Source organism: Macaca fascicularis, chromosome 8 (assembly GCF_037993035.2).
Source record: "Macaca fascicularis isolate 582-1 chromosome 8, T2T-MFA8v1.1".
NCBI lineage: Eukaryota > Metazoa > Chordata > Mammalia > Primates > Cercopithecidae > Macaca > Macaca fascicularis.
Window position 1 is genome coordinate 127,646,169 of NC_088382.1, and position 27,630 is coordinate 127,673,798.

The following is a 27,630-nucleotide window of genomic DNA, read 5'->3' on the forward strand; positions in this document are numbered from 1 at the left end:
CTGGCACACAACTTTTGGCAAAGACAAGTGTCTCACCTATGAAACATGCTGGCAGCTGCCCACAGGGGCTCCTCCTTTCTCTGGAGTTTTCATCTCCCTCCCTCACTTCACTTCATCTCAATGTGCACAGTGGCTAAGGTAAATATGGCTCAGGTCTCTTAGGAAGAAAAGTCTTACATAAGTGCAAAGAAGAATTATTGCCCCAACTTCGGAAGCCTCCCAAACACATTATAAACTCTTCCTTATGCTATTGTAAATATTAAGGTTTGCATTAAACATTCAGGAGAGCAGCTCTGGATATATAATTAAGGAGAGCAAATATTTGTTCAAATAAGCCTCAATGGGACCTCCTCTTTTCAACTAGCTAAAAAAAAAATGTTCAAGCAGATGGATATAGGATACGAAGGCTTGGCCCAACATCTTCTCCTAGCCCTGATTACTCCACTCCTCAGAGACCCATGAATCTTCTTAACAAAGAAGAGTCTTCCAGGCCTCATACATTAGCCAGGCATTTTCTCCCAGGCCTTCCAAGCTTCCAGCTCCCCACAGAGACTCAGTTGACACTCTTCACAGGCACCTACTTTGCAAGGCCCCTGGTCTCCTGACAAGATAAGCAGCACGAGCCAGATAACCACTCAAAGGGAGGCAATGGAGATGGCTCTCATTCCCTGCCAATAGGACCGCCATAACAAGGTGGCTGGAAGAGCCCACCGTGGCATGGGAACAGACAGCTATAGACCCTGTATCTAGGTCTCTTCTTCTCGGAATTCTTTCTTATTCCACAGTGGTGACAGTGTCAAGCAGAAAAACACCACTTTTCACTATTTTACTGTCATCTTATAAAGCTCAATATTTCAGCTTCACAGACAGCCTCTTAGCTGATTTCACTTCATGTGCAAAAAAACTCTTCCTTCCAACAAGAGAGGGACATATGAGTTTAGAACCCAAATTACATTTATTCTTTGAGAGGCAGATGTTTTCTGCAGATAACTTGTTGAACAATTTTTAAAAACAGAGAGAGAGAAAAAGAAAGGGGAGGAGACATTTCTCCATTTTTACATTTCTTTCTTTTTCCCTCCTTTAGTAACTCATTTGATTAAATGAACAGGGAGCTGTGATCTGCTCTATTTCATCTCCTGCTGGCTGATCAAGTTTTTTTTTTTTTTTTTTTTTTTAAAGGAGAAATATATATGCATTCATACTCACAGCTGCATGGGGATCAACAGAGAAAAAAATTACCGATGGAGGAAACACTAGCATTTCTCCAACTATAAGAACTAAACTTGACACAAGTCTCTGGCCCTGCAGGATACAGCCAGGCCAGCCTGGATATTTATGTACTTGAAGAGTTAACTAAAAATGCAAACACAGTGACAGATGAACAGAGTCAAACTATAAATGCAGATTTCAAGTTCCACCAAAGTCCAGAAAAGGGATATGTTAATTCCCTATAATATGCCTTAAGTTTATCATCTATTGTAGCAGGAAGTCTCATTGCTTAAACCAGCATTTCCCAAAGCATATTATTACATAGAACAACACCAGAAAGAGAAAAGGGTTCTGTTCATATCAAATATGTTTGGCACTGATACCATAGCCTCATCTGGAGACTCACAATCCATGAGTATAGGTAAGGCTTAGAAAATCTTCAGGAAGGAAACCCATACAACTATAATTAACCAGGCCTTCCCAAACACCTTTGGTTAGGCTGTGGAACCTACTAACAATGTCCTGGTTATCTTGCAGAGAATACTTCAAGAAAATGAGTAAAGAAGCCAAAGTGACAGGTTTTATGGCCGACCTAGTGGCCCTTGCTCAAGTCCCCATCCCAGCCCTTAGTTGGCCAATGGCATCCCCAAATGGCCACTGGCTTCTTTTCCTAGATTGTTGTTAGAGAAGAGATGACTCAAATTAAGATACCCTAAAAAGTTACAGAGCTAGGCCGGGCGCGGTGGCTCAAGCCTGTAATCCTAGCACTTTGGGAGGCCGAGACGGGCGAATCACGAGGTCAGGAGATCGAGACCATCCTGGCTAACACGGTGAAACCCCGTCTCTACTAAAAAATACAAAAAACTAGCCGGGCGAAGTGGTGGGCGCCTGTAGTCCCAGCTACTCGGGAGGCTGAGGCAGGAGAATGGCTAAACCTGGGAGGCGGAGCTTGCAGTGAGCTGAGATCCGGCCACTGCACCCCAGCCTGGGCGACAGAGTGAGACTCCATCTCAAAAAAAAAAAAAAAAAAAAAAAGGTACAGAGCTAGCAAAGTTCTTACTCTTCTCTAAGCAAATACCATCTCTAAAAGCAGATGCTAGAACTGCACTGCCCAATGGCATAGCCACTAGCCACATATGGCTATTTAAATTTAAATTTAATTGAATTTTAAACAGCTCCCCATTTGCCCAAGCCACATTTCAAGTACTTAATATCTACATGTGGCTAATGCTTACCACTCACATTTAGAACATGTCATCATCATAACAAGTTCTATTGGGAGGACTGCTCTAGAAAGACAAACACATCTTGGGTTTAAAAGTAAAGGCAGCAGATTTGGAAAATCTTCATTAAAAGGACTTGGATCAGGCTGGGCACAGTTGCTCACACCTGTAATCCCAGCACTTTGGGAGGCCGAGCCAGAGGGACTTGAGTCTAGGAGTTTGAGAAAAGCCTGAGCAACATGGCAAAACCCATCTCTACAAAAAAATACAAAAATTAGCTGGTCATGGTGATACACGTCTGTAGTCCCAGCTACTAGGGAGAGTGAGGTTGAAGGATCACGAGCCTGAGAGGTTGAGACTGCAATGAGCCATGATCATGCCACTAGACCCCAGCCCGGGCAACAGAGCAAGATCCTGTCTCCAAAAGAAAAGGACTCTAGATCAGATTTCTGAAGTCCTGTATTTAAAAGAAATGACCGAGCCAAATCCAGCTACATCCCTGGGGCAACAAGCTGTTTTAGTCAATCTAGATCCATGGAGCTAGCAAGTCTAATTTGCTAGAGAAAATGCTCCTTTTACAGTATCTTGTACATCTGGCAGTGACAGAAATATATCTAACTGTCGGATGCAATCAGATACAGCCAGAGCATTTTTCTACCAGTGTAATAAGAACACCCAGCAGACGGTCTGAATCCTAAATCTGAACACCACAGAACATCAGCTCTTTGGACGTTAATTTGCAATTGAGTAAATTTTGTGCAGCATTAATAAATAGTCACAAGTCCAGAAAATGCTATACAGAATAGAAGATAGGTACAAATGGCCTTAGACCTGTGTCCAGAGTCACGAAGACAAACTGAGAGAGCGTTTTTGCCTAACTATGGGTTCTCACCATCAATTCTGCCCTTCCGTTCACTTAAAGATTTCACCCTCATTTTTTTAAGATCTTAAAAATAGATGGAGCTTTTATTCTGGTCAATCAGCAGAGTTAATGGTTTTCCACACACCAGCACTTTTTGACATCAGATTCTAACCCACTCTAGCTCAGCAACACAGCAGGGGCCAATCAATATTTGTTTTCAATGCAGACCATGTGTTCAGGCATCTTTGTTCCTCTCTGGGAGCCAGATCTTCTTTAGAAAAGCCAGCATGGTATGAGGATTCTCTAATCCAATCCAGGATTCCTGCTGATAGGCAACTTGTCTGTAATTCATCAATGATATCCCCTTGGGCTATGGATTTTTCTGGATTGGTGACCTGCTGGGTATACGGCTGGTTTTCAATATGCATGGTGTGGGTGGGGACACACACTGAAAATGAAGGACGTGGTTGGCAGCGTAGCTCTACAGTGCTCTTTTCTGAACAAGCAATGTAGAGTTGAGGTGTTCCCAGGAAAAGCTTACCATTTTGCCTCTCCGCCTTTGTGTAGGCTTAACTTTTTGCCTAAATAACGTCTCTTTCTCTCTCTCTGGCAAACTCCTTAGTCAGTTTAGTGCAAATTTAAGATCCAGTTTTCATGTTGCTTTTTCACAGATGCCCCATGTGTCTAAGCTAATCATCCATTCTCTGCTTACCAGGTATTATCATGGCATATACCATACGGCTTTGGAGATACATATGCATGTCTTCCCAACCACCTCCTCCACATTTTTATAAGCTTCATTATCATCAACTGTCATTCTCTAAGTAACCTGATGTCAGGTAACCAAGTAGGGACTCACTGTCTGCTGAATTAATAAATGAACGAATGGACTGGGTACCTGGAACAACTGTGGCAGATTATTTCCAGATATGATTATAGCAATATTTCTTGTTCTGGTACTCTCCCAGAACCTTGCCACTTCTCATCAAGAAATGGGGTCTATTGCCCTTGCCTCTGAATCTAGACAGAATAAATATAATAAAGTGGAAGCAAGATTGCTGGCTCCAAGGCTACTTCCCTTGGTTCCTTCTCTTAAGACGCTCGCCCTTGGAACCCAGCCACCATATGATGAGGAACAGCCGACTACAGGAAGAGGTCACAGAGAGGTGTTCCAATGGAGAGAGCCCCAACTAAAGTCTACTGTCACCTAGCACCAACTGCTAGATATGGGTGAGCAAGACTTCAGATCTGTGCTGTCCAATAGGGTGGCCACTTGTGGGTATTTATATCTAAATTAATTAAATAAAAACTTCAATTCTATAATGGCACTAGTTACATTACAGTTGCTCTATGGCCATGTATGGCTAGTGGCTGTCATATGGGTCAGTACAGATATAGAATATTTTCATCACACAGTTCTACCAGACAACGCTGCTTCAGATGATTTCAGCCACAGCCTTTGAGCTCTTCAGCAGAGGCCCTACACATCGTGGAACAAAGACAAGTCATCTGTGCTCCATCCTATCTTAATGCTTGGCCCCAGAATCCATCAACTTAATAAACGGCTGTTTATGCCAGTAAATTTTGGAGTAATTTGTAATGCAGACCCGGTAACCAGAAAAATAATCTGTCATATTAGAATTGCTGAGATCCTTTGCAAAACTGTTATTCCTACATTTCTTAAAGCAAGATTGGAAAGGGGAAAGAGAAAAGTGATGATAGGCAAAGGACAAACAGAAATTGTTCAAATGGCTCATTGTAACACAATTGAACACTCAGTCTCTGTCAATGAACCCCTTAGCCCATTCTGGGCCAAGCAGCTAACATTTTTATAGGAGAAACAACTAAAATTTCCATCACTACCTCTTGTAGGTGCAGGCCAGCAGAGCACTACTTTACTTCTGGAACACTTCTCTATAATGTTACCCAGCTCCTGCACACAATGAGAGATAAAGTGCCAGATGCCTTGGGTTCCTTCTCCATGTTACACCCACACTACCTTCAGCAGTAGCAGTCATTAAACAGGGAATACCATTTGAGCGAAGTGGCACCCCTCTCAAAATCCTCAATTGCAATGAAGCTCATTAGCTAGGGAAGAGGGAGAGTCTTCTACATGTCTGTACAATTTAAAGTGGAGATGCTCAAATTTAGGCATTGATTGGCCATTCCCTGTGTGGTATGGTTGTCATACTTTATATATATATATATACACACATATATTTTTTTTACTATTTTTTTTTTTTGACATGGAGTTTCGCTCTTGTTGCCCAAGCTGGAGTGCAATGGCAAGATCTCGGCTCACTGCAACCTCCACCTCCCTGGTTCAAGCAATTCTCCTGCCTCAGCCTCCTGAGTAGCTGGGATTACAGGCATATGCCACCATGCCTGGCTAATTTTGTATTTTTAGTAGAGACAGGGTTTCTCCATATTGATCAGGCTGGTCTCGAACCCCCGACCTCAGGTGATCTGCCAGCCTCGGCCTCCCAAAGTGCTGGGATTACAGGCACGAGCCACCGCGCCAGGTCCTATTTCTTTTTTTTCTCTTTTTAACAAATCATCATAACACACCAAAAAGGGGTAATTTCCAGCTTTCAGTCTGACCAACTTGGATATGTTGATGGATGTATATTTAGAGTTCTACCCCCACCTACTTTTAGAAATAATTTATATTTATTTACAATAAGTACATAAGGTACAATAAACCCTCAAAATCATGAATATAGACCAGGGTTGACAACCTCTGTCTCTAAGGGGCCAGATTTGGCTGGTGGTCCATAGTTTGCCAATCCTGATATATACCTAGGGATAAGTAGTTAATGTCACTAACTCAAACAGAAATTGCTTTGAGGAAGAGATCAAGAAAGATAAAAACAAACTGGCTAAACCAAGAAATACAATTTCCATTATCCAGTAGAGGTATAGAATAGTAAACAGCCTCCTCTGTGCTTAGTCTGAAACATTAGCTCAGATGAGCTTATTCTGATGATATTTTATAAGTTAATAAGTACTCTGAACCCCTATGGTTTTAATACAAAGCTGTCTTTCATTGGGGCTCACCTCTGCTCCCCAAGGAACCCCCAAGATGCCTCATCCCCTGTGAATCACCCTGATTGAGCAGCCTTTCCTTCCCTGTAACATCCTTCACGGTTCAGTTTTATGCTTTTGCAAAGGATCTTTGAGAGAGGAAACCCACTGCCATTCACGCATATGGAGAAATTATGCATTTTATTTTATTTTTTTTTTCTTTTATTTATTTTTTTTTTTTTTTGAGACAGAGTCTTGCTCCGTCAGGCTAGAGTGCAGTGGCGAGATCTCGGCTCACTGCAACCTCTGCCTCCTGAGTTCAAGCAATTCTCCTGCCTCAGCCTCCTGAGTAACTGGGATTAAAGGCGTCCACCACCATGCCTGGCTAATTTTTGTATTTTTAATAGAGACAGGGTTTCACCATGTTGCTGAGGCTGCTCTTGAACTCCTGACCTCGTGATCTGCCCGCCTCGGCCTCCCAAAGTGCTGGGATTACAGGTGTCAGCCACCACACCCGGCCTATTTTACATTTTTAAGGGACAAGATCTCACTCTGTTACCCAGGCTGGAGTACAGTGGCGCAATCATAGCTCATTGCAGCCTTGAATTCCTGGGTTCAAGCAACTTTCCCACCTCAGGCTCCCGAGTACACTAGGACAACAGGTATGTGCCACTATGCCTGGCTAATTTCTTTAATTTTTTGTAGAGACTAGGTCTCGAACTCTTAACCTCAAGTGATGCTCCCTCCTTACCTCCCAAAGTGCTGGGATTACAGGTATGAACTATCATGCCCAGCCTAAAATTCTGCATTTTTGAGGAGGAATTTGCCTCTCTGGGTAGATTCATGCCTCTGTTGGCTGATCATGAGGATAAGAAAGCATAAATATGAAGGTGTTCTGTGCCCATCACACAAATATAGAAGAGCTGAATACAGGTGAGGCTGCTGGGCACTTGTCACCAAAGGCTAACTTGTAAAACCCCCAAATGAGTCAGAATGAGTCCATTTTGGTAAAACTGAAACAGAAAGATGACAGAAGTCAGCACTGCATTCCTATTTCAGCTCAATTACTCACTGAGTAACCCTGCCCAAATTAGCTAACAGTTCTTCACTTGTAAAAGCAAGATAATACCACTAACCCTCCAGAGTTCTGAGAAGGGAGGGAACGTAAGTCATGTATAAACACAATGCCAGGGATGGAGTAGGCCTGTGATCAATGTTAATTTACTTTTCTTCTTCCTTTCAGAAATTCTGGGATGAGAGGCTGGCACACAGAAAACTAGCAATGCCATCATTTATAAAGTTGGTGGTTTTGATTTTTTAATTCAGTGCTTTATATGATTATTTAGAAATAATGCAGTGTCTTACTTCAGAGCTGAAAACAACTAGATTCTGCACAAAACATCTCTCACTGCCTAAACCAAGAAAAATATAATCAAATAATGCCTGACTAACACGTCAATATTTGATTTCGATTTTAAAAGGGGATGATTCTGGTTAAATTTATGAGATGCACCACAACTTAACTCCTACACTTCAATCATTATAGAGGCTAGAATTGCAGAAAGGACAAATCGTCTCGAAGATGGCCCCTAGCCCACACACCTAACTCAGCCACATACTATTGATTACCTTTGTAGATGCTCTCAATGTGATGAAGCAGTATGATCCCAAATATAGCTGTGCTTTAGTTTTACATATTCTTTTGAACTCCTAGTGCCATTCTGATCAGCTCCCACAAAAACATATCCTCTAATATGCTTAAAATTTCTACTAGAAGTCAAGTGGTCAGAAAAGCACATGAATTTTGAATTTTGTGGGGCTTACACACATTTAATCCTCAATGCTATTTCAATGCAAGGAGCTAAAAGGAAAGGACAATCTCACTGCAGGGGAGGGGGTGTTAGTTTTTAATCTGTAGGCCTTTCAGCCTGATTTGTATTGTTTTCTTCCTCCTGCCTCTCCTTCCTCACCTCTTCATTCAATAGTTGACAAAAAAGTTATTTTTACACCTAGAGAGAAAGATTCTTTAAAAACTTAGGAAAATCGTTTTATTTTTCATAGAACATAAACCTCAGAGCTGAGCTCAGAACATCTCATAAAGCTAAAAGGAGATTTTTCACTACGTATTTCTGTGTGTGTATATATATACACACATATGTGTGTGTGTGAATATATATGTGTGTGTGCATACATATATATCTATACTTCACACACACACACACACACACACACACACACACAGAGTTTATTTTCTCCTGAATACCGCTCCTTTTGGATTCCTTATTCATCCAAGCACATGCAAAGTAAAGTGTTGTTTGCGTTTCATCAAATGTGATCTTGTCCCTCCTTTATCCAAAGCTAAGTTATACTTTTCAAAGAAAAGAAACTAAAAAATAGATCTGTGCATATATATAAAAGATAGATGGAAGGGAGGGAGGGGCATCAGCATTAGGAAACATGAGCCAGTCCATCTCACCTAGACAAAAAGTTTGCAGCAAACATGCAGATACCTACAGAGGTTTCAAAAGGAACAATCCTTGACTACCTTGACAAAGGCTGAGTTTAGAAAAACGCGGCCGGGCGCGGTGGCTCAATCCTGTAATCCCAGCACTTTGGGAGGCCGAGACGCGCGGATCACGACGTCAGGAGATCGAGACCATCCTGGCTAACATGGTGAAACCCCGTCTCTACTAAAAAATACAAAAAACTAGCCGGGCGTGGTGGCGGCGCCTATAGTCCCAGCTACTCGGGAGGCTGAGGCAGGAGAATGGCGGGAACCCGGGAGGCGGAGCTTGCAGTGAGCTGAGATCCGGCCACTGCACTCCAGCCTGGGAAACAGAGCGAGACTCCGTCTCAAAAAAAAAAAAAAGAAAAAAGAAAAAGAAAAATGCATAGCATTATGGGCATGTCTCAAAGCCTTGCAACCACCCAAATAAGCTGAAATCCTGACAAACACAAGGGATGCCTAGAGCTCCAAGCCTTGGTTCCACTTTACACACCTTTCTGTGTAAACGAAAGTTGCCCGAGGTGATTTCTTGTCTTCTTGCCTAAGAGGCAATGTCTTAGCTTTAGCTAGTAACTGTTTAACTTCTTATTGGTCAATAACATGACCCAGTAAGCAATAAATAAGCCCTGACCTCGCAGCCGCCCTTTAGCACTGCACGCATCATTGATCCTGTGGGTCCCTGGGAAACAAGCCAATCTGAATAAAGCTAGGTGGAGGCCAAGTACCATTTCCCAATGTCTTCTTGCAATTCCCTAGTAACTGTAACTAGAAACAGAGCACTTGGCAAATCGTCACATCATGGATGTCAGAGTTAGATTATTATCTCCATGAGAGAAAGAAAAGAGAGAGATTGAGATTCTATCTACACAAAGAAAGCGATGTGACCCATATTGTAGCAAAATCTTCCAGTCTGCACAATTAAAACTGGAAGCCCAACATATGCTAGACGAGGAGAGCTGAAAAGATAGATTGAGAGAAAAATCATTCCCCATTGTCCTGTACGCTTTCTTCATTCGATAATAAAAATGCATTTCATTCGATAATAAAAATGTTCAATTAAAAAAAAAAAAACCACGTACAAAAAAATAGACAACCCATTCCTGGAAGGTTCCTGACAGGTGAGTAATACACAAAGACAGATGAGTATTATTAACCCTTCAGTATCAACAGAATATCATCTTATTTGGTGATTTTCTCAATTTTCTACTCTACACTACTCCATCATTTTTTGTTTGTTTTTGTTTTCTGAGACAGTCTTGCTCTGTCGCTCAGGCTGAAGTGTAATGGCTCACTGCAACCTCCGCCTTCTGAGTTCAAGCAGTTCTCGTGCCTCAGCCTCCCGTGCAGCTGGGATTACAGGCGTGCACCACTATGCCTGGCTAATTTTTGTATTTTCAGTAGAGACAGGGTTTAGTCACGTTAGCCAGACTAGTCTCGGACTCCTGACCTCAAGTGATCTGTCTGCTTCAGCTTCCCAAAGTGCTGGGATTACAGGCATGAGCCACCGCACCCGGCCTCCATCTTTTTTTTTTTTTTTTTAATTGAACATGCAGTATCTACTGGTTTATTTTTAGGTAACATACATGCTCTGCTTTACTGACATAAAATGTATATTATGAAATGTACAAAAATAAAAAGAATAAGATATATTTTAAAATAATTTTTATCTTATTTATTAATTGTAAGAAAAAATGTAGTAAAACCAACATAATAGGTCAGGTTTCGTTATTTTTCAACCCAGTCTATATTTTATAAACCAGTGATTCCAAGAACAGGTTTGAAATTCAGGATTTTTTTCTTCCAACACTTGGAATTAATGAGGGTTACAACGACGTAAGAAAGCTAACAAAGTTATGTGAATCCAAATAGAAGTGCATTTGGGGCTACACTTAGAAAACCACGACCAAGCTTTTAAATCCCATTGGCCAATTTCATAAGAAAAGGTTTTATTAAAATTTACTAGTGCATCGCAGCTATCTTAATGTCTATCAGTTGTTCTTGCAAACCTATCAAAAGAAATTAAACCAATGAATTTAAAAACGATTGAGGCCCTTGTTGAAAGACTTTTTTAGACAAAGTAAAATAGTCATTTTTCAATGCTGTTTTAAGCCGGGAAGATAGGAGAGTTTTTATGGTGAGCATTTACTAGTTTTAGCAACAAAAATCTAACAATGGAAATCTTTCCAAATAAATTATTTTCAAAATAATTCTTCCTCAGCATTAACTCCATTAAAAAATATGTTTAACACATTAGTTGTCATCTTTACACTAAGAAGATTTAAGTTAAAAATGGGTTGTGGGAGGCTGAGACAGCAGAATTGCTTGAGCCGGGGAGGCGGAGGTTGCAGTGAGCCGAGATTGCGCCATTGCACTCCATCCAGCCTGGGCGACACAGGAAGACTCCATCTCCAAAAAAAAAAACTTTGCCTGTTTCCTGATGTCTCTTTAACTTCCAATAAGCCATTAAGAAATGAGATTTTTCCATCCAAAAATAATAGATGTTGGTGTGGATGTAGTGAAAAGGGAACACTTTACACTGTTGGTGGGCATGTAAACTAGTACAACCACTATGGAAAACGGTGTGGAGATTTTTTTTTTTTTTTTTTTTTTTTTTTTTTTTTTTGAGACGGAGTCTTGCTCTGTCGCCCAGGCTGGAGTGCAGCGGCAGGATCTCGGCTCACTGCAAGCTCCGCCTCCTGGGTTCACGCCATTCTCCTGCCTCAGCCTCCGAGTAGCTGGGACTGCAGGCGCCCGCCACCACGTCCCCCTAATTTTTCTGTGTTTTTAATAGAGACGGGGTTTCACCATGTTAGCCAGGATGTTCTCGATTTCCTGACCTCGTGATCCACCACCTCAGCCCCCCAAAGTTCTGGGATTACAGCAGTGAGCTACTGCGCCAGGCCTGGAGATTTCTAAAAATAGAACTACTATTTGATCCAGCAATCCCACTCCTGGTATCTACCTAGAGGAAAAGAAGTCATATGAAAAAAATATTTGCACACACATTTATCGATGCACAATTCCCAATTGCAAAAATATGGAACCAGCACAAATGCCCATCAGTCAACGAGTGGATAAAGAAAATCATATATATACATACACACCATGGAATACCAGTCAGCCATAATAAGGAATGAAATAATGGCATTCAAGGAACCTGGATGAAATTGGAGGCCATTATTCTAAGTGAAGAAACTCAGGAATGGAAAACCAAACATCGTTATGTTCTCATTCATAAGTGGGAGCTAAGCTATGAGGTTCCAACGGCCTAAGAATGAGAAATGCACTTTGGGGACCGGGGGAAAGAGTGGGAGAGGAGTGAGGGATAAAAGACTACATTTTGGGTACAGTTACACTGCTCGGATGACGGGTGCACTGAAATCTCAGAAATCGCCACTAAAAAACTTATTCATGTAACCAAATACCTCCTGATCCCCAAAAACCTATTGAAATAAAAAAAAAATTTAAAAAGTAAATGAGATTTTTCTAATTCCTGGCACCATTAGAATTTTCTGTATAATGTTTACGGGAATCTGGATTCTTTAAGTCAAGATCCAAAATCAAAGAAGGGAAATTTTAAAAATCAGTTTCCCTTAAAAGCCAACTAGATGTATAGCAAGCTCAGATTCTGCCAACTGTATTTCAAACTCAAAAAATGTTCATAGTTTTTTTAATTTCATTGCTATAAAATTTTACTTGCCCCAAAACCAGACATACCTGTTTTAGTTAAAATATATACTTACTCTACTTTGGTTCCAATTTAAATATTGCTTAACATAAAACATAGCAACCCAATAGTTACTAAGTTTTCTTTTTAAGCCCAGAGAAAAACAGATTCATTTAAAATTGACCTCCAGCATGATTAAATAATATACTTCATTTTGATATTTATTTACTTCAAACAAGGTATATTTTCATGGTTTTTGTACTTTGCTACACTTTTGCTTTTAGCACAATAAACAGAAAAACCAAATTACCACCACATTCTAATGTTTATAAATTTTTTCATAAAATTGTGAATCAAAACATATTCAATAACTAGAACCCCTTAAGAAACAGTTTGAGGAGATTCTGTGAAGCTTAACCAATTAGGCTAGAAGTTCTTCAAAGAATAGAAATAGTTGAACACACAACCTCCCAAACAGCAGAGGCAGGAAAAAAAAATGTGGGGAAACTTACAATAATCATCAAGTGAAATAAACTACATATTTTACTTCCTACTATTTTTTAAATTTTCTGCCCTCCTCAACTAGAATGTCAATTCCAAGAAGAGAGGGATTCACGTGGCCATGTGTGCATCTATGTATATGCACTGTGTATATGTAGGTATGTGTGCAAATTGTACATGTATGTGCATGTGTGTATATGCATATGTGTATTTTACTGTTGCATCTCCAGGACCTGGCACATTTCGCTCCTCAGTGAATATTTTGGAGCTAAATGAATCTTTATTGAATAAACAGACAAATACAGGTAAGAAAAGAGGGTGGGCAGAATACAGAAAAATTGAAACTGTTTCTGGCTGAGGGGAGAAGCACTGATACGGCAAACCTCTCAGTCATGAAAGGGAGGAAACCAAAGAGGGAGCACAGTGCAGACATCCCACTAAACTCAGTCCCACTGATCAATCTATCACCTTTTCTGCCAGTTGAATGATTATTTTCAGTCCCTGTATCTGGGATTTTGCTTCCTGAGTATTCCAAACCGTCTCTTGAGCTTCCCTTACATCACAAACTCAGGAAATTCCTTTTGATTTAATCTCAAGCTAGTCACCCCATGCCTGGATGCAATTAGTCCACCCACATTCTCCATGTAATATGCACACTGCATTATTGGTCTTCAAATATGCTGATGATTCTAGGTAACAATACTGCCTCAGGAGTTAGGGTGAAGTATTTTGATTGACAGGACATGAGGCCAGAATTTTTCATTCACAGCAATACTGAGAGCTGCAGCCACTTTCTAAGCACCTACTTGGCCACCACACTCTGTAGGGCATTTAGTAAACATGGTCTATTTATTCCCCACCCTAATCCAGGGAAATGATATTATTATCCCACTTTTACATGGGGGTGAGGGAGATAAGAGTCCTGAGACAAAAGTGATTCACATGAGATCACAGGGCTGAAGAGTGGCAGTCAGGACTCCAGGTCCAAAGCTCACTACCTAACTTTTGACAGCTGGGGTTTCTCATACAAGTGAAGGGCCCAGCCTCAGAGACCATCATGTGCTTAACGATGCTTCTCATGACTGACAAATATCCCAGGCTTGTTTGCAGCTAGGCAGACTATTAGGGATTAGTCTAAACCCCTCACATTATAGTGCTCAGCGTTTGCAACTTCCATGCCTAGGTTCCTACCAGTTTCTTAGCTCTAGTTACAAAACTCGATTTGCTACAGCATAGCAAGTCAGGAATAGGCACCTCAACAATGATTAAAAACAGCAAAACAAAACAGCAGCAGCAGCTAATACCTATGCACTATTTAGTATATGCCAGGCTCTGTCCTAAGAATGTTTCACACGCAATTGGCTGACTTTCACAGCAACTCTATCAGATATGAATTGTCTAATCTTTTCATTTTACAGAGGAGAAAACCGAGGCAACAAAGGGTCACATAAATTAATGATCTAAGGTCACACAAACTGGTGATAGGGCCAGGATTTAAAGCTGGCAGACAGGCTACAAGTCCAGCATTTCACCTTTTTATGATAATTGGCCCTCTCTGTACTTTTTCTTCTACATTACATGTAAGTGAAGATTACAGAATGATTGCAAACTCTGCAATGGGAAAAGGACCATCCAGGAAAATAACACACCCTATGTATGATTCTTCATTCATTACAGAGAGTCTTCACTTTACAAATTTGGCCACCAATACACAGCCCTAATAAATACGCATCAAATATACTACGGCTTACAAGAGGTGCCCATCAAAGCAGCCATCTCTACTGTTATACAAAAGGACAGCTCTAATGCTATAAAATAGGACAATTCTTGTTATTCTATAGGTAAGAACACAGGTAAAATAATGTTAACATGAACTTGAGGTGTGGCCTTTATAAAGGTATTAAGTCCTCTCAGGTATACTCAGCTAGGCTTCCTATTTAAGTGTATAGGGCTCTGGAAAGCAATTCCTTATTCCTCTTAACATCTCTCCAACTTTGCAGCCCATGCTCCCAGACCAGTCAGTGCTTTGCAAGGAGTGAGTCTACTACAAGCTGTTGTCTGATTGACCCCAGGAACTTTCTTCCAGTTCTGAGACAACATCAACAACGGGGGTCCCTCCACCTTTCCTGCTTCTGTTTGGAGTCAAATATGTTAGAATCATTAATATCACCGCTGTAAAAAATGTCAGAATTACATGGATCTCTGAGGTTTCTGAGTACTACTAAAGGAGTATAGTGTTTCAGTCAAAAAACCTGGGACCAGATATGAGCTCTGCCCTTTTAGTACATAACTTTCCCTTTTCAGAGCTGAACCAAGTTTCATCTTACTCATCTGTAAAATGCCTGTAATACTCGACCTACCTCTAGTAATGCCTTGAAGGTCAAAACTCATAATAATAATGGGAGACAACTGTGGTTCAGTGGAAAGAATATTAGAATAAAGTTAGATGATCTGGGTTCAAGTTTCACATTATCCTAACTCACTTCAATGAACAACGGAGGCTGTCTGAATCTCATTTTTATCATCTGAAAAAAATTCACATTTTTAAAGAGGTGCTTTAGGAAGAAAAGAGAATAGGACCCACTTCTCCTCAAGCCAAGCCAGTGTCATTTAGACTACAACAGGTTGTAAGAATGGCCTGAGGCAAAAAAGAGAACACTCTCTCCATGAAAGAGGCATCCTCTACCTAGCTCTGGGGGACTGTGGCCATGTAGAAATGCAAGCCTAGGGCTGCCAAATCTTACATTTTCCTCCCTAAGCACTGAATCCACATTTCTATGTGAAATCCTTCAACTGTTAGAGTTGGCAATTAATTCAATTTTTTAAGAGCGTTTGATGGCCCTAGAAAACATGCCTACAGACAGGTTACCTAAGAACATCTGCATCCTTCCTAAGGCAACAAGGAACAGTTACCACCATCCTAAGTAACCTAAGGAGATCTTGAATATTTTTGATAACTTGGTGAAAACTAGAGGGCCCCTTTCAAGGCAAATACATCAGGACAAATAGTTAATGCAGGTGGGGCTTCATATCTAGGTGATACATTGAGAGGTGCAGCAAACCACCATGGCACACGTTTACCTAGGTACCAAACCTACATGTTCTGCACATTTATCCAGGAACTTAAAGTAAAATAAAATTAAATTAAAAACAAAAGAAGAAGATAGGTCTAAGGTGATTCCAGAGCTTCAAGCCCAGGTAACTGCAAGACTGTAGTTTCATTCACATAACCAGATGAGAGAAATCTTGTTTGGGAAGATAAGGAAGGAACAGGGAGATGACATAGAGCTGGAAGAGAGAAAGAAAAAAATAAAATAAAGTGTAATATGCTTCAGTTGTGTAAGGGGTTTGACAGAGGACAATTTTGCCCTATACCTTCTAGAACATTACCCAAGGGACTAATGACAGTGAGTATCTATCTATGGTGGAGAGGGGCAGTGCTGGCAGAGGAGGCATGCGGGTGGAAGGGAGATTGTTTTCACTATATTGTGATACTTGTTTTAAACCATGTGAATTACTGACTAGTCATGACAACCAAAACAAATTAACTAATAATCAAAATCTGATGCTCTCCCTCCCTTTGCCCCCTAACCCCCGACAGGCCCGGGGATGTGTGACGTTCCCCTCCCTGTGTCCATGTGTTCTCATTGCTCAGCTCCCACTTGTGAGTGAGAACATGCAGTGTTTGGTTTGCTGTTCCTGTGTTAGTTTGCTGAAGATGATGGCCACACTGTCTTCCACAATGGTTGAGCTAATTTATGCATATTATACTTTCTTTCCTTTTTTTTTTTTTTTTTTTTTTTGAGATGGAGTTTTGCTCTTGTTGCCCAGGCTGGAATGCAGTGAGGTGATCTCAGCTCCCTGCAACCTCCACCTCCCTGGTTCAAGCGATTCTCCTGCCTCAGCCTTCCAAGTAGCTGGGATTACAGATGCCCACCACCATGCCTGGCTAATTTTTTGTATTTTTAGTAGAGACAGGGTTTCAGCAGGTTGGCCAGGCTGGTCTTGAACTAGGTGATCCACCCGCCTCAGCCTCCAAAAGTGGTGGGATTACAGGCCTGAGCTACCACGCCCAGTCTGCATATTATACTTTATATACAGACTTTCTTGTTCTCACTTCATGTATTATGGAGGGATTTTCACACTAATATACAAAGATATTCAATACTGTTTTCCTGTGGCTGCGCGGTATCCCATGGTATTGGCAGTAAAGCATTCTGTATTTAATTAGACACACATTGACTGCATTGTTTCTAATATTTTCTTATTAAAACCACAGCTGCAATTTAAAAACAAAAAAAAAACACCTTTGGTCACATTTTACTTTCTTCCTGCTTAAATTGCCTTATCTGAAAACGAAGATATTATCAGTCCTACCTCACAGAGATTTTTAAAGAATGAAATACATGGAAAATATATAAAATTCTTAGTTTCAGAAACCAAGCAAATGCTCAGCAAGTGTTAGATGTGATTGCTATTAATGACATGGGTCATCTCTTATCTACACAAGTACATCGGTAGGATGCATTCCAAGCAGTAGAACTGCCAGGAGATCTAAAAGGAAATGGGAAAGTAGGTATTAATGTGGAGGTCCCAGAAAATTAGGGGAAACCAACGTGTAAAATGAAGCAGTCATTGGCTTACCAGGGACAGAGGTTGAAGATGTCCCAGAAGCCACATTGCAATAGTGACTTGAAAAGTCTGTGAGTCTTTTCTGGTGAAACGGCCCCCTGAGCTACACTGGGAATGTGACCACGCCTCCCAGACTAACATTCTCCTCTGTTGTTCTAATCAACCAGCAATGTGCCTAGGAAAGGCCAAATTCTTGGCAGCCAAACTACATTTCCCAGATTACTTCAGTCCTGGAAGAAACAACAAAAACTATGCCAGGTCACTTGTCTCCATTTTCAGGACTGGAAAATGAGGGCATAAATTTGTGGCTCTAATCCACAGAGGGAAAGTTGAGAAAAGGACGTGGAGAAAGGGTGAGTCAAAGCAAGTGAATGACCAGACAGTGGCCAACATTTCCAGACTCCAAAAGGGCAAGCAATATTTGCATATACCAACACCGGGTCTGCAGCAGGGGTCCCCAACCCTTGGGCAGCAGACCGATGCTGGTCCGTGGCCTGTTAGGAACCGGGCTGCAAAGCAGGAGGTGAGTGACAGGCAGGCGAGGATTACCACCTGAGTTCTGCCTCCTGTCAGATCACTGGTGGCATTAGAATCTCACAGGAGAGTGAACCCTATTGTGAACTGTGCATGTGAGGGATCTGGGTTGCACGCTCCTTATGAGAGTCTACTGCCTGATGATCTGAGGTGGAACAGTTTCATCCTGAAACCATCCCCACACCATCCTCCTGGTCCATGAAAAAACTGTCTTCCACAAAACCGGTCCCTGGTGCCAAAAAGGTTGGGAACCGCTGGTCTACACTTACCTGGACCAAAAGCGTATTTAGTGCAAAACAAGGAGGTCTTCAACTGCTGAGGGAATCGGGTTCTAAGAAGTGGCTACGAGCTAACAGGTAGGCTAAAGAGCTAATAAAACCAAATCCCTGAGCTCAGATAGAAAGTAAGAATAACCTTTGTCCATCAGTGTCTTCATTTGCCTATTGCAAGATGGATGTTGGTATTTAGAGTTGGCAGGATATATTTTCAAATTTTTTGGCCTACTTTCACCCCCCATCTCTATTTCACCTCTATCCAAATCTCATCAAAACAAGCAAAAAAGAGCACTTTGACCACTCACTGGGAAGAATTCCAACTGCAACAGTTTACAAAGAAAACCAACATAAATTTCACTTGAATGTATTACAATGACCTCCCAAAAACCATCTCAGCTACGTAGAAGAAGCTGCAGAGCAGTTCCTATGGATATTAGCATTCAGGTCCTTCAGGGGCATGTTTATACGGCACATCACCTTGCTGGGAGGCTCCCAGCACCCTGGGCTGAAGGCATCAATTCTCACTGGCAACAGCGCGGCCACAAGGGTGTGATCGCAGGCTCTGTGGAACCTCATGAAATGTTTAAGGACTCTCTTGGCTCACATCTCACTCTTCCTCACTCTATCCCATCTCAGGCTTCACCTTCTCCCCTTACTAGAAGCTACTTCCGTGGCAGACGCTCTGGGTGCCAAGGTTTACAGTAACACCCCAATGGGACAGCAAGATTAATGAAAGCTTTCTGTGGGTAATTCAACTCTGTTAGGTAACATGACACTGAGAGGACAAAAGGAGCTTGCAAGGAAGAAGAGGGGTAAGAAATGGGACAGCCATCAAGATGCACACATGAAAATCTGTTTGCAACACGGGAAGGACTCATCTGGTCAGCAATGGCTATTTGTCAGCATAGCGCAGCAGCCGCCTCACCATAATAAAGTGTTATGTGCAAACAACACCTCCTCAAAGAGGCCCTCACAGACTACCACAGCCAAATCCTCTCATCTCTCTTTTCCCTGCCTGACATTAAAAGTGTACTCTGTCTGCTGCTTTGTCTGTTACCGACCTCCCTGTCCAGAATGGAAGCTGCAAAGAGGCAGGACTCGTGTCTGTCTCATAATACTCCATTCCCCAGCCACTTAAAATGAGCCTAGAACGTAGTAGGCACCCACTAACCTTACGAACACCAGTGAATGACTAGCTGGAATTCTGCAATAGCTTTTAATTTTAAAATGTGCCTACAAAATCCATCAAAATCCATTTTCCATTACCATATTAGGGTATGAAGAGGGAAAAAAGTATCGAGTAAATACTGGATCTGAGTCACCATGCCTGGCATTTTATACATAATAGTCACTTAATTTCTAGGACTCTCTGAGGTCAGCATGACTAATGCTATTTCAGATTAGGAAAACTGAGGTTCACAGATAACTAACACAACTCCCCCAAAGTCACATATGTGGAAAGTGATCATTTCTGGTTTGTCTGATCCAAAATTCCCTGCATCTGTCAGTCCCCACCCTGATCGCTCTCTGGCTCCTAAGGCTTTCGTTTGGTTTTCCCAAGATCGGGCTCCCCTGTGACATGTCTCCATGACAAGCAGTTCGTATTCACTCAGAGACAAATTCCAAACTGCATCTTTGATCTCACGACTTCAAGGAATCCCTTTAGTCACTTAGAAATGGAAACAGTCTGTTTTTATAAATGGCTCGGGAAGGGAGGACAGTCATCGCAGGCAGAGTCCCACAGAAAGCGCGAGAGAACATGGAAAGCAGTCGACCCCTGGTGCAAGGAAAGGGCTCCCAGCAGCAGCAGCAGGAGCCCCAGGGACCAACTTGGGAGAGGTTTGTTCTCAGATCCAGTGCTCCCTTTCTTCACACAGCAAGAACTACCACCACGGGCGTGTTTCCTTTCTTTAAAGTGCTTTGTTAGCATTTACTAATAAAGGAAAACTCACAGTCCCAGGCCTTCAAAAGCTCTCACCAAAAGTAGGGAACCTTCAATGAAGCGCAGGCCAGATACCAGTTTTCAGTGCAAAGCGATCCTGTGATCAAGAATTTAGAAGGCTTGCTGAAAGTTTCCACTGCACATAGAAGGCCACACAGGACAGAGCTTCTTCCACTGGGCTAAGCCTAATTCCTAAAGAAGCAGCTATAGCTTCCTAGTTTGACACAGGTGTCAAAAGCCACTTTTGGACCCGGGAAGGTGAAGCTTCCTAAGGCTAGATGGAATAAGCTGCCGGTACAGTGTCTGTCTCTCCAAGCCAAAGAGCAGATTTCCAGAAGGCCACCCGACAAGGCAGTGTCTAGGACACAGACCGTGCCCAGACAGAAGGCTTCAGCCTTGGCAGCACAGGGCACTAAGAACGGGCCTCCAGGGTAAAGACACCTGGCTGAAATTCCAGCTCTGCATCTCACTGCTGTTTGACCTGGGGCTGTGCACATCACATCTCTATCAGTTTCCACATCTCTAAAATGGAGCAGATAAAAATAACTACCTCTCATGGTAGCCTGCAACAATGATGCATGTAAATTGCCTGGTACATAATGGGCATTCAATCTCACATTAACCAAAACATTATTTTTCTCACAAAAAAGGCTGACCCCCAGGAGGTTCTGTTGTTGTTCCATTTTCTAACTCACCCTTATTACTGTGACTACAATCATACCCAAAATAAAAGCCTTTTCCTAAACTTGTTGTAGCAGAATGGTGGCCTGATTCTATCGCTAGTAAGGCAACTAACTGGTTCTCACTCCTTCATCTCTAAAATTAAGCAAATGAAAACATCCATAATGTGGGTGAAGAAAGGGTGAACTACTTCTATGTGTTCACTGATTTTTTTTTTTTTTCTTTGAGACAGAATCTCTCTCTGTTGCCCAGGCTGGAGTATAATGGCACAATCATAGCTCAATGCCCCTCAACATCCCAGGCTCAGGTGATCCTCCCACCTCATCCTCTCTAGTAGCTGGGATTACAAGCATGCGCCACCACGCCTGGCTACTTTTGTTGTTGTTGTTGTTGTTGTTGTTGAGACAGAGTCTCACTCTGTCACCAGGCTGGAGTGCAGCGGTGCGATCTCGGCTCACTGCAATCTTCATTTCCTAGGTTCAAGCGATTCTCCAGCCTCAGCCTCCTCTGAGTAGCTGAGATTACAGGCGCCTTCCAACACGCCCAGCTAATTTTTGCATTTGTAGTAGAGATGGGGTTTCACCACGTTGGCCAGGCTGGTCTCAAACTCCTGACCTCAGGTGATCCGCTCGCCTCGGTCTCCCAAAATGCTGGGATTACAGGCATGAGCTACCGGGCCCCTTAGTACAGGGGCTAGAGTAGGTAAGCCATTCACTCTCTTCCCCAAGAGGACAGCAGAGACCCAACAATGAGACAGGGCAGAATGTGCCACATGGAAAGGATGGATGGACTTGGAGTCAGAAGTCAGAAAGTATGATCATACAACCTGAAACCCACTACCCACATATAGGGTTGCTTGATTTTAGCAAATGAAAATACAGGATACCTGGTTAACCTTGAATGTCAGATAAACAACAAATTTTCTAGTATAATATAGTCTACTATTTTTAAATGTAAGTATGTTCAAATATTTCATGGGATATACTTATACTAGTCATTATTTATATGACAATCAAATTTAACTGGGCCTCCTATATTTTACCTGGCAACTCCCATCATGTAAATATCTTAAATCCACCTTGATGTAGTAAAAAGAATACGGATTTTAGAGTTAGTTGAACTGCGTTTGAATCATGGCTCACTACAAGCTCAATGTGTAATCCTAGCAAGTTACCTGAACTGCCTGAATCTCGCTTTACATATCTGTAAATGGCAATGATAACACCTCACAGGGCTGTTCTATAGGTTAAATAAAGATACAATGATGGCGATAATAATTACTAATATTGACAGCTTCATTTATTAAGTGCTCAACAAATGTTAGCCTTCTTTGCTCTTTGAGCCTCAAAGATTTACCATCTGTAAATTGGGGTTAAAGATATTGGTAATAAAATTCAAATATGTTTTCTGATAAGAATAAGGATACTTCAGCCTTCCTCCCATGGATTTCTGGGAGAAAAAATCTCAAGAATTTATTTTCTTTGGGTCTGCAAAATACCCCCTTTACCCCACCCAAAAAGGTCATTTTTGGTCCTCCTGGTTATGATAAATGTATTTTATGGAAAATAGTCTTGAATTTTCTCTCAGGAGTTCACATACTCTCCTTCTCATGTCCTTGCATCCCCTCAACCAGTTGTTTCTTTAAAATGCGGTCTGAGAATGTCCGTATTAGAACCACCTGTAATGCCAAAGGGCTTCCCTGAGCCCAATTACAGAACAACCAAATTAGAATTTCTGGAGCTGGACCCAGAAAGCATCCTTCTTTTTTTTTTTTTTTTCTTTTTAATTTATTTTAAATTTAAATAGAGATGGAGTCTTGCTATGTTGCCCAATCTGGTCTTAAATGCCTGGGCTCAAGTGATCCCCTCACCTCCCAAAGTGCTGGGATTATAGGCAGGGGCCACCATGCCCAGCCAAGCATCCTTCCTAACAAACTCCTTGGGTGGTCCTTAAACCCACTCAAGTTTGGGTACCATTACCCTAAAACTTCAACCCCAGGCCCAAGAGTTACACAGGCAGACTCACCTTCCCTAAAGTTAACATTAATAATCTGCAAGGGATGGGAACGGTGAATTCTAGAGTGATACAAGAATGGAAGTTTCAAAGCTTTTATATGAGGAACAGATCAGCTCATCTAACACTCTGTTTTGGAGCATTTGTGTCAAATTGACATTCCAATTTAAAGACCATACATAAAACCCCATTCAATTATTTAGCACTGTACAGATTTTACATAACTCTTGAAGTTACTGACTCAATTCATTTTCCTTCGAACTGCAAGACAGATTAATCTAAAATGAATTAAGACAGGCAACCAGAAGTAATGTTGCCACTGCCAGTAAACAGTCTTTAAACTGCTGGATCAGTAAGCTGCTTACAACCTCGCGGGCGCTGACACCACATCTGCTCGGCAATTTGTGTGCTCTCAAGCCAAGGATTTAGAATCTGTGTTTGTCATGATCACAGAAACTCGAGCGAGGGGGTAACATTTAACCCAAGCCTTTTCTTTTACCAATAGGTATCACTTCTTCCCCGCAAAATGAACATGAAGACCATGGCTCGGTTACAAATACTTCAAGTTACATCAAAATGCATAAATGTGTCCAAAATTCCATAATCTAAGGGTCCTAATAATTTGGAAAAAAAATTCTAAAATACCCTAAGTTATTCCTGACATCAAATTGCTCAGAGTCTGGCAGAGAAGAAAAACAACAACAACAACAAAAAACCGATTTTTAGAGATGCTAGAAAGTATGACAATAGAGGGAGTTCCAGTGTCAAGAGGGACATCAAAGCCAGATGTTGGGGGAAGGAACATTGCAGGACAGTTCCCAGAAAAGATGGCATCTAAACTAAGAAGGGGGTAACACAGATGTTATGGGTGAACTGTGTCTCCCAAAAAGATATGCCAAATTCCTAACCCCTAGCACCCCAGCGTATGACTTTATTGAAAAAGGGATTGGTGGCCGGGCGCGGTGGCTTAAGCCTGTAATCCCAGCACTTTGGGAGGCCGAGACGGGAGGATCACGAGGTCACAAGATCAAGACCATCCTGGCTAACACGGTGAAACCCCGTCTCTACTAAAAAATACAAAAAACTAGCCGGGCGAGGTGCGGGCGCCTGTAGTCCCAGCTACTTGGGAGGCTGAGGCAGGAGAATGGCGTGAACCCGGGAGGCGGAGCTTGCAGTGAGCTGAGATCTGGCCACTGCACTCCAGCCTGGGCGACAGAGCGAGACTCCGTCTCAAAAAAAAAAAAAGAAAAAAGAAAAAAAAAGAAAAAGGGATTGGTGCAGCTGTCACCCCAGTCTAGAGTGGAGAGGGCCCTAAATTCAGTTGACTGCTGTCCTTATAAAAAGAGGAAAGAGACACAAAGAGGAGAATGCCATGTGAAGACATAGATGCACAGACATAGAGGGAAGATGGCCAAGTGAAGGTGGCAGCAAAGACTGGAGTTACGCTGTGCCACAAACCAAGGAATGCCTGGGGCTACCGGAAGCTGCCAGCGGCAAGGAAGGAAACCTAGAGGCTTCCAAGGGAGCAGGGATCTGCTAACACCTTGATTCTGGACTTCTAGCCTTCCCATCTGTGAGAGAAAAGATTTCTGTTGTTTAAAGCCACTCCAGGCCAGGCGTGGTGGCTCATACCTATAATCTCAGCACTTTGGGAAGCCGAGGCAGGCAGATCACTGGAGGCCAGGAGTTTGAGATCAGCCTGGCCAACAGGGAGAAACACCATCTCTACCAAAAAAAAAAAAATTAGCCAGGCATGGTGGTGTGCACCTGTAATCCCAGCTACTTGGGTGGGAGAGGCATGAGAATCTCTTGAAACTGGGAGGCAGAGGTTGCATGAGCCGAGATCGCGCCACCACACTCCAGTCTGGGTGACTGAGCGACACTCTGTCTCAAAAATAAATAAATGAATAAATAAAGCCACTCCATTTGTGGTACTTTGTTACAGCAGCCTTGGGAAATGAATGCAGTAGGACAGAGCCAGAGGGGATGGGATCCTGACATAGGAAAGCCACAGGACCAAGACCTGGAGGTAAAGGGGAAGGCCACCTTCGTTTCAAGGAACCACAAAGAATTTAGTCTGGTGGGAAGACAGGAAGGCAGGCAGTGCCTGGAAGACTTTGTACCGGCTGCAGTAAAGGCCATCTTCTGTTCTGCATCATGCTCACCAAAAAGCTCAACTCTAAGGAGCTAAACCCAATCTCTAGCAGAATGAACAAGCAGCATGAAAATGCTCCCAGTAAAAACTAACCTACAACTGAAAATGCACTGTGAATAGAAACGTGTCCCCAAAATCATCAATACTCACTGCTGGCAGAAAACAAGCCAAGCTTTCCACGCCATCACAAAATTCTGAGTTAGTGACTGGAACAGACAAAAGCAGCCTTCTGGGGTCCTGGTGACAATCGACTTCTTGATCTCGGTGCTGGTTATAGATGTATTCGCTTTGCGAAAAATTATCCAGTTGAATCTTTGTGACGGGTGAACTTCCCTGTATGCATGGTACGTTTATAAAATTTCCAACGAACTTCCAATGAAAGAAGGAAGGAATATGTAACATTTAGCATCTTGTTCTCCCAGACGGACTGGTATAATCCTTTATAAAGATAAGATGTCCATCATCTTGAACGGAAAATACTGTTATCCGTTAGTCTGCTTGAATCTGAATCTGATCACCATAGGGTAAGTTTTTAAATCTCCAAGACATTACTAAGTAAAACCTACCTCATTCTCCTTATACATTATCCTCTCTTTTTAGGCTAATTTAAAAGCTTGTCTCAGCTGGCCTGGGTTAATAATAGAACACTATTTCTTATTTAAACAACAAATTTCACTTTTGAGAGGTTTTGTTTCTTGCAAAACCTCAGGTTTTATATGAAACAAAAGAGTTATTTGATGCATGTTTTCACCTGAGTTGCTAAAGTAAACAGTAACAAAGTCAGCATTGGGTCCTAAAGAAAGCTAAGTCCGATTCAGGGAGTCGGCCGCTGTGTGTCCCCTCACCAGGCTGGTATGCAGACACTCTTGCCATTGGTTTACAAAACAGATGATAAATATTTAAAATGGGTCCATAGCCCAGTGAACAAAACAGGTATCAGATAGAAAATCGCCTAATTGGCAGATTACATTTTTAGTTATAACCCCAAAATGGCTTTTGCAGATTATCAAAGCAACTCAAATCTGCACAATCTTAATTTAAAGCAACATAATTTGAGACTGTGAGGAATCTAATTGCCAGCTAAACAACTGTTTCCAACTGTAATTGGCTTCCCACAACCCTGCACACGATCATGTACACACATGCTTAAACCACCTGATGTGGAAGGCATCTGGACTGAGCCCAGCACTGCCAAAAGAATCTCTGAAAAAATGCAACAAAAGAAATGAGCTCTTGCACAGAATTTTCCATGCATTGGCTCAGAGCAATTTCACTTTCCAGAATGATTCCTTTACCTGTCAAGAAGGGGATTATAGTGCTATTCATTGCCCAAGCAATTTTTTCTTATAATTAATTTTCACACTTCTCCACAACACATAGCAGAACAGTGTGATATATACATATCCAATAAAGACAAATCTATAGGTGTATGTTACGAGTTGAGCTGTGTCCTCGGCAAAATTCATAAGTTGAAGACCCAGCCTCCAAGTACCTCCAAATATAACCTTATTTGGAAATAGGGTCATTGCAGATATAATTAGTTAATTAGGATGAAGTCACACCAGAGTAGGGTGGGCGCCTAAGCCAATATGAATGGTGTCCTTATAAGAAGGGGAAAATTGGAAACGCACACCCACGTGTGCACATACACACATGGGAAAAAAGCATGTGAAGATGAAAACAGGGATCACGGCGATGTTTCTATAGAGCCAGAAACACCAAAGATTGCCAGAAAACCCCCAGAAAATAGGCAAGAGATATGGAACAGACTCCCTCTAACAGCCCGCAGAGGAAAACAGCCCTGGCAACACCTTGATCTTGACTTCTGGCCTCCAGAACTGGGAGGTTTGGGTTATTTAATCCACCAAGTTTATAGACTTTGTTACAGCAGACCTAGGAAACTAACACAGTGTATAACAACAATCTTTAAGTAAAAATCTGTGTGTGCCGCTCTGTCTTATTTTTATATGCACATACATTGAGAGTTATCTTCCAGGAAATAATAAATTTCGTTATTACTAAGCCCTTGGTTGTTTGATTTGCAACAGGTGTGGGTGCATGAGGTTAATCACAGGACTGGGGAAATTCTGACTCACAATCCCAAAAGGCTGAAGTTCCAAATTTTGTCATGCAACCCTGAATTCACTCCAGCTCTGGGAAACTTCAAATCCCAAAGAAAACACAACCTGGTTTTCTCTCTCTTTTTTCCAATACAGACACAGGTATAATTTAATAATAGTACCCTGCTTCCCAAATGCAATTAAAAATGGCCTTCATTACTCCTCTGAATGAGTGTGTTTTATAATGCTGCAATCTATGGTTCAATAAAAAAGCAACTACTGCACCTATCATGGCAAAGCTGTAAAAAGTGATCAATGTGCTTTCGGTAGCTCTAGAGGCAGAGGA

The 27,630-nt window shown here is 41.9% G+C and overlaps 1 protein-coding gene and 1 long non-coding RNA gene across 3 annotated transcripts in view; one reads left to right on the forward strand and one right to left on the reverse strand.

Annotated features, from left to right (window-relative positions):
- Positions 1-27,630, reverse strand: part of EXT1 (exostosin glycosyltransferase 1) — a 316,956-nt gene that overhangs the window by 194,803 nt on the left and 94,523 nt on the right. The gene's annotated exons all lie outside the window — the stretch shown is intronic.
- Positions 1,152-4,683, forward strand: LOC141407457 (uncharacterized). Its single transcript, XR_012416608.1, has 2 exons — positions 1,152-1,941; positions 2,258-4,683. It is a non-coding gene; the product is annotated as an uncharacterized lncRNA (long non-coding RNA).